Source organism: Fukomys damarensis, unplaced genomic scaffold (assembly GCF_012274545.1).
Source record: "Fukomys damarensis isolate Sample0158 unplaced genomic scaffold, DMR_v1.0_HiC HiC_scaffold_66, whole genome shotgun sequence".
In the NCBI taxonomy this organism is placed as follows: Eukaryota; Metazoa; Chordata; class Mammalia; order Rodentia; family Bathyergidae; genus Fukomys; species Fukomys damarensis.
This window is the reverse complement of record NW_022900978.1, coordinates 12,835-19,759: the sequence shown is the minus strand read 5'-3', so window position 1 is coordinate 19,759 and position 6,925 is coordinate 12,835. Positions and strand designations below refer to the sequence as shown.

At 51.5% G+C, this 6,925-nt stretch overlaps 1 long non-coding RNA gene across 1 annotated transcript in view; it reads right to left on the bottom strand.

The window, feature by feature from the left end:
- The window catches only part of LOC117284912, a 1,791-nt gene extending 943 nt beyond the window's left edge, over positions 1-848 (bottom strand). Inside the window, exon 1 of the long non-coding RNA XR_004515961.1 lies at positions 680-848. This is a non-coding gene — a long non-coding RNA (uncharacterized LOC117284912). The remainder of the gene's footprint in view (positions 1-679) is intronic.
- Between the last annotated feature and the right edge of the window lie 6,077 nt (positions 849-6,925).

Below are 6,925 nucleotides of genomic sequence, written 5' to 3'. Positions count from 1 at the left end.
CCTTCCCCACTAGACATCCAATGGCAGAAGGTTCAAATGTCCAATCAAGGTGCAGTGAGCCTGCATTCAATCTTCGCTGCCTCCCACAGAATGACAAGGACTCCTTCACAGCTGGGAGAGTCATCACTCATACCTTTCTGCATGTCCCAAAATTTGGGGACTAGTCAGCTGCACAGGGAGCTGACCCTCCCTTGCTGTCCTCCAGGGATATGCTTATGGAATATTTTGCCCTGCAGTGATACAGTCCTCAAGCCAACAGGAAAGCAGGGTGCCTGAGAAGGCCAGTCAGACACACCATGGTGCTCACGCAGACCTGACTTTCCTACAGTGAAATATTTCAGACTGCTTTGGCATTCAGGGAACATGGATGTCACCAAATGATCATTCAGAGGTCTGCAGAGTCATTGCACAACAGGCAGAGAGACTTAAGATGCCTGGAGGATAGGTCAGGGCCACACTGAATCGGGAAGCCATGCTTTGAGCCTGTCCTCCTCCTGCAACCTAGCATTGCAGACATGTTAGCCTCATCACACATTGAAAGCTGGAGAACCTTTTGGAGCTCCTAGACACTGTGTGTACCGGCCAGGCCCCTGAACTTCAATCACTCCACAGGTGAGGTACAGTTTGTAACAAAGAGACCTGCACTCATACAGCAGGCATGCAGTGAAAATTTTCATACCTATTCGACGCATGGTGAGAACACTGTGGCATCGTCCTGCTTGCAGTGCAACTTGGAGTTGCAGACTGGAGTGAAATGAGTTCACTCTCATCCCTGGTTCCACCCAGGAGACTGTGCAGGAACAGTTACTCATGCAGAGTGCTTCTGCTCTAAACAGCATGCAGACAGCCACCTGAATAGGAAGGGTTATCGAATCAGTTAGAAAACCTCCCTTGGGAGAGAACTCTGCTGAAAAATGAGCAGCGCATGACCATGTATCGATACCACCAGCAACACAGCATGCTCAAGGCCCCAAGTGGAACAATGGATGGCCAAGCTGTGAGCCTTTATTCCCACTGGCTACCTCCCGCCAAAGGCCTAGCATGGATTGGCCACCCAGAGGGCTCTCACTCCTATCATTGTGCATGAAGCACAACTGGCTCCATCTAGCCAGCCAAATGATGAGCAGCACATCATCCAGGCTAGCCTCCCACAGGCGGTTCACTTCCCTGGGGCCCGCAGTGCGCTCACACTAACCCCAGCCTGAGGCCAACCATCTGACAAGGAATGCTTCATGAGTCAGTCAGCCTGCCGTCACTTCAAACTACAATCTGTGGAGAACAGAGCAGGGCCTAGCCATGCAGTCAGCCCGAGTTGCCAAAGATAGCAGATAGTACACCCAAATAGAGTGGAGAGCCATGCAGGGAGCCTGCATTCCCAACATTTTGATTCAGACAGACCACTGAGTCCCTTTCAACAGCACAGAGATCCCTCACTCCAACTGTGCAGCATTCACCTGATCTTCAGCGCATCTTTAGCCCCATGCTGAAACTGCCCTGCCTAGGTAGATTCCAGAGGACTGCGTTTGGACTGCTTAGCAATGCAGTCCACATGTGCTCACACTGCTAGCTCTGCAGCACTCCTCTCAGAACTGGCCAGCCCACAGTGGTCTGTCCCTGGTCCTAAGAACCACCTGGTGGATGCTTTAAGGATCCTTAGGCATGCAAACATGTTTGTGTCACAGTATAGTCAGTCATACAGAGGTCTGCTGAGTAGCGGTAAGCATGCAACAAGTCTTGCCTTGGTGCATCTTGTAGGCAGGGCTCCCATGAGAACCATTTGGCCACACAGTGAGCACACTCTTATCACTGCCTGCCCCTCGTGAACAAAGGCGCAGAGTCTAGGACCTGAATAAGAAGGCCCTTCCCCTAGACATCCAATCGCAGAAGGTTAGAGCGGCCAATGAAGGCACAGTTAGCCTGCATTCCAACTTCGCTGCCAACTATAGAGAACAACTAGGACCCCTTCACAGCAGGGAGAGCCATCACTCATACCTTTCTGCATATCCCAAACTTTGGGTACTAGTCAGCTGCACAGGGAGCCAGCCCTTACTTGCTGTCTCATCCAGGGATATGCTTATGGAATATTTGGCCATGCAGTGAGACTGTCCTCAAACTGACAGGAAAGCAGCATGCTTGATAAGGCCAGTCAGACACACCATGAGCTCACGCAGACCTGACTTTCATGCAGTGGAACATTTTGAACTGTTTTGGCATTCAGAGAACCCACACACTGCGAATCAATCATACAGAGGTCTGGAGAGTAATTGTACAACAGGCACTGAGCCTGAAGCTGACTGCAGCCATGAGCCAGGGCCACTCTGTGAATGGTTAAGCCATGCATTGAGCCTGTCCTCCTCCTGGAATCAAAAGATGAAGCCTTGGGTTCGACCTAGCATTGCAGACACATTACAGTCATAACGCATTGAAAGTGGGAGAACCTTTAGGAGCTCCAAGACACAGGGTGAGAAGGCCAGACACTTGGACTTCAATCACAACACAGGTGAGGTACTGTTTTCAACTAAGAGAACTGCACTCATATGGCGGTCATGCAGTGAAACCTTTCCTACCGGTTCGATGCATGGTAAGAACCCCGATATGTCATCCTCCTTGCAGTGCAACTCGGAGTTGCAGACTGGAGTGAAGTGAGTTCACTCTCATCCCAGGCTCCGACCAGGAGAATGTCTAGGAACCATTACTCACACACAGTGCTCCTGCTCTCCAGAGCAGGCATAGAGCCACCTGAAAAGAAAGGGTTATGGAATCAGTGAAAAAACCTCCCATGGGAGAAATTCCCGTTGAAAAATGAGCAGGGCTTGGTCATGCACTGACACCACCAGCAAAGCAGCATGCTCAAGGCCCCAAATGGAACAATGGATGGCCAAGCACTCAGCCTTCATTCCCCCTAGTTGCCTCCCTCAAAGGCGTACCATGGATTGCCGCCCAGAGGGCTCTCACTCCTGTCATTGTGCATGAAGCACAACCGGCTCCATCCAACCAGCCAAATGACGAGCACAAGATCATGAGGGCTTGCCAACTCCAGGCCCTTTAGATTCCCTGGGGACCGCAGTGTGCCCACACTAACCCCAGCCTGATGCCAAGCATCAGACAAGCAATGCTTCATGAATCAGTCAGCCTGCCATCCCTTCAGATTACAAATGGTGGGGAAATGAGCAGGACCTAGCCATGCAGTCCACCCACCTTGCCACAGATAGCAAATAGCACATCAAATCCAGGAGAGAGTCTTGCAGTGAGCCTGAATTCCCACTCTTTTGACTCACATAGAACACGGAGAACCTGTGAAGAGCACTGTGAGCCCTCACTCCTACTGTGTGCCATTCACCTGACCTTCAGTCCATCTTTAGGCCCAGGCTGAACCTGCCCTGCCTAGTTTCACGTAAGTGGACTGCTCAAGGTGTGGTTAGCCATGCCGTCCAAATGTCTTCACTCTGCCGGCTATGCAGTAAGCAGTCTTCTGAGGACTTTTAGGACAAGTGTGCTATTGCCCTGGTCCTAGGCGCCACCTTGTGGATGTTTTAAGGATTGTTGGCGTGGAAAAACGCTGGCCTCAAGGACAAGTCACACAGAGGTCTGTCGAGTAGTGGTCAGTACGCAGCAAGTCTATACTCTTTGTGCAGCTGCTGCTCACGGCTACCATGAGGACCACTGGGATACACAGTCAACGCGCCCTGGTCCCTGCCTGCCCCTGGTGAACACAGGGTCAGGGCCTCGGAAGTAAATAAGAAGGCCCTTGGCCTTGCAATCAAATGGCAAAGAGTTCGAGTGGCCAATCTAGGTCCAGTGAGCCTGCATTCCATCTTACTTGCCTCGCCCAGAATGACTAGAACACTTTAACAGCTGCGAGAGATGTGAGTCATACTATTCTGCCTGTCCTAAATTTTGGGCACTTCTTAGCTGGCCAGTGAGACAGCCCTCACGGCTGTCTGCTCCATGGATATGGTGAGGATCTATTGGCCACAGCAAGGAGACTGTCGTCAAGTCAGAGGAAACATCCTCACTTAGGTCTGCTCCATGGATATGGTGAGGATCTATTGGCCACAGCAGGGAGACTGTCGTCAAGTCAGAGGAAAATCATCCTCCTTGTGAAGACCTATCAGACACAGCCCAAGTTCACACAGGTGTGACTTTCATGCATAAAACTTTCAGACTGGTTCTGCATTCAGGGCACACACACTCCCAGAAACAATACTGCAGAGGTCTGGAGAGTCATGGAATAATACGCACTGAGCTGGAACTTGCCACAGCCATGACCCAGGGCCATGAAGGTAATTGGAGAGCCTTGCATTGAAGCTCCCCTCCTCCCCGAATCAATGATTTGAAGCATTGGATTCTACTTAAAATGGCCAACATGTCCCACTCCTAACGAATTGCAGGCAGGAGCAACTTGAGGAGCTCCTCATCACAGTGTGAGACTGCCAGGCCCCTGGATTTCGAGCACAGGACGGTTGAGTTTCATTTTGCCATGATGAAACCTGCACTCACACCACTGGCATCCAGTGTCACATTCAGTTCCTCTTGGACGCATTGTGAGAACCACCTGGCGTTGTTCTCCTTGCAGAGCCAAATTTAGCTGCCGGCTAGCATGATGTGAGGTCACTGTCAGACTTGGCTCCATCAGGGAGAATCTGTACGAACAATGGGCAGGCTGGGCACTCCTGCTCTCCACAGCCTGCATACAGCCCTCTGAAAAGGAATGGTTATAGAATTAGAGAGAAAATATCGCACGGAACAGAACCCGGTTGAAAAGTGAGCAGGGCATTGCCCTTCATTGAGACCCACAGGGACTCAGTAGGCAAAACGCCCCCAGGAGACCCACGGGTTTCTGATATCTCAGTCTTCCTACACCCTCCCTGCCTCCCTCAAAAGCCTTAGCATGGCTCAGGAGCTCAAGGAGCCCTCGCACATACCATTGTGCATGAGGCACTACAGTCTCTAGCCAGCCAGCCAAGAGATAAGCTGCAGGATATAAATGGTTGCCTCCTGCTGACCTTCTGGGAGTCAGTGATGCTGCCATGGGCTCAAACGAACCCCAGCTAGAGGCCAACCACCTGCAGTGGGATGGTTCACGAGTTCATCAGCCTGCTGTCCCTTTAGATTACAACTGGTGGGGAAATGAGCAGGGCCTGGCCATGCAGTCCACCAACCTGGCCACAGATAGCAAATAGCACACCAAGATCCAGGAGAGAGTCTTGGAGTGATCCTGAATTCCCCCTCTTTTGACTCGCATAGAACACTGAGAACCTGTGAAGAGCACTGAGCCCTCACTTCTACTGTGCGGCATTCGCCTGACCTTCAGTCCACCTTTAGGCCCAGGCTGAACCTGCCCTGCCTCGTTTCACGTAAAGGAACTGCTCAAGGTGTGGTCAGCAATGCCCTTCAAATGTCTTCACTCTGCCAGCTAGGCAGCAAGCACGCTTCTGAGGACTTGCAGGCCAACTGTGTTCTTGCCCTGGTCCTAGGCGCCACCTTGTGAATGATTTAAGGATCGTTGGCATGGAAAAACGCTGGCCTCAAGGACAAGTCAGACAGAGATCTGTCGAGTAGTGGTCAGCACGCAGCAAGTCTATGCTCTCCATGCAGCTGCTGCTCACGGCTACCATAAGGACCACTGGGATACACAGTCAATGCACCCTGGTCCCTACCTGGCCCTGGTGAACACAGGGCCAGGTCCTAGGAAGTAAATAAGAAGGCCCTTGGCCTAGCCTACAAATGGAAGAAGGGTGGAGTGGCCAATCAAGCCGCAGTGAGCCTGCATTCCACCTTACCTGCCTCACACAGAATGACCAGAACACCTTAACAGCTGCGAGAGTCGTGACTTATACCTCTCTGCATGTCATAAACTTTGGGCACTACTTAGCTGGGCAGTGAGACAGCCCTCAGGGCTGTCGGCTCCGTGGATATGTTGAGGGTCTATTGCCCACAGCAGGGAGACTGTCCCCAAGCCAAAGGAAAAGCATCCTGCTTGAGAAGGCCAGTCAGACACAGCCCAAGTTCACACAGGTGTGACTTTCATACATAAAACTTTCAAACTGCTTCTGCATTCACGGCACACCCACTACCAGTAACAATACTGCAGAGGTCTGGAGAGTCATGGAATAATACGCACTGAGCTGGAAGTTGCCACAGTCAGGAGCCAGGGCCACGAAGTTAATTGGAGAGCCTTGCATTGAACCTGCCCTTGTCCCCGAATCAATGATTTGAAGCATTGGTTTATACGTAGACTGGCCAACATGTCCCACTCCTAACTAACTGCAGGCAGGAGCACCTTCAGGAGGTCCTCGTCACAGTGTGAGACTGCCAGGCCCTGGATTTCAAGAACAGGACAGTTGAGGTTCATTTCGCTACTAGGAAACCTGCACTCACATGGCTAGCATCCAGTGAAACATTGAGTTCCTCTTGGACGTATTGTGCGAACCACCTGGCGTCGTTCTGCTTGCAGAGTGACGTTCAGCTGCCCGCTAGCATGATGTGAGGTCACTGTCAGTCTAGGCTCCATCAGGGAGAATCTGTATGAACTATGGTCAGGCCGGGCACTCCTGCTCTCCACAGCCTGCATACAGCCCTCTGAAAAGGAATGGTTACAGAATCAGAGAGAAAACATTGATCGGGACAGAACCCAGTTGAAAAGTGAGCAGGGTATTGCCCTTCATTGAGACCCCGAGGGATTCAGTAGGCAAAAGGCCGAGAGGTGACACATGGGTTTCTGATATCTCAGTCTTCCTTCACCCTCCCTGCCTCCCTCAAAAGCCCTAGCATGGTTCAGAAGCTCATGAAGCCTTCGTTCATACCATTGTGCGTGAAGCACTACAGTCTCTAGCCACCCAGCCGAGAGATGAGTGGCAGGACATCCATGGTTGCCTCCTGCCAAATTTTTTTGTTTCACTGATGCTGCCATGGGCTCAACTGA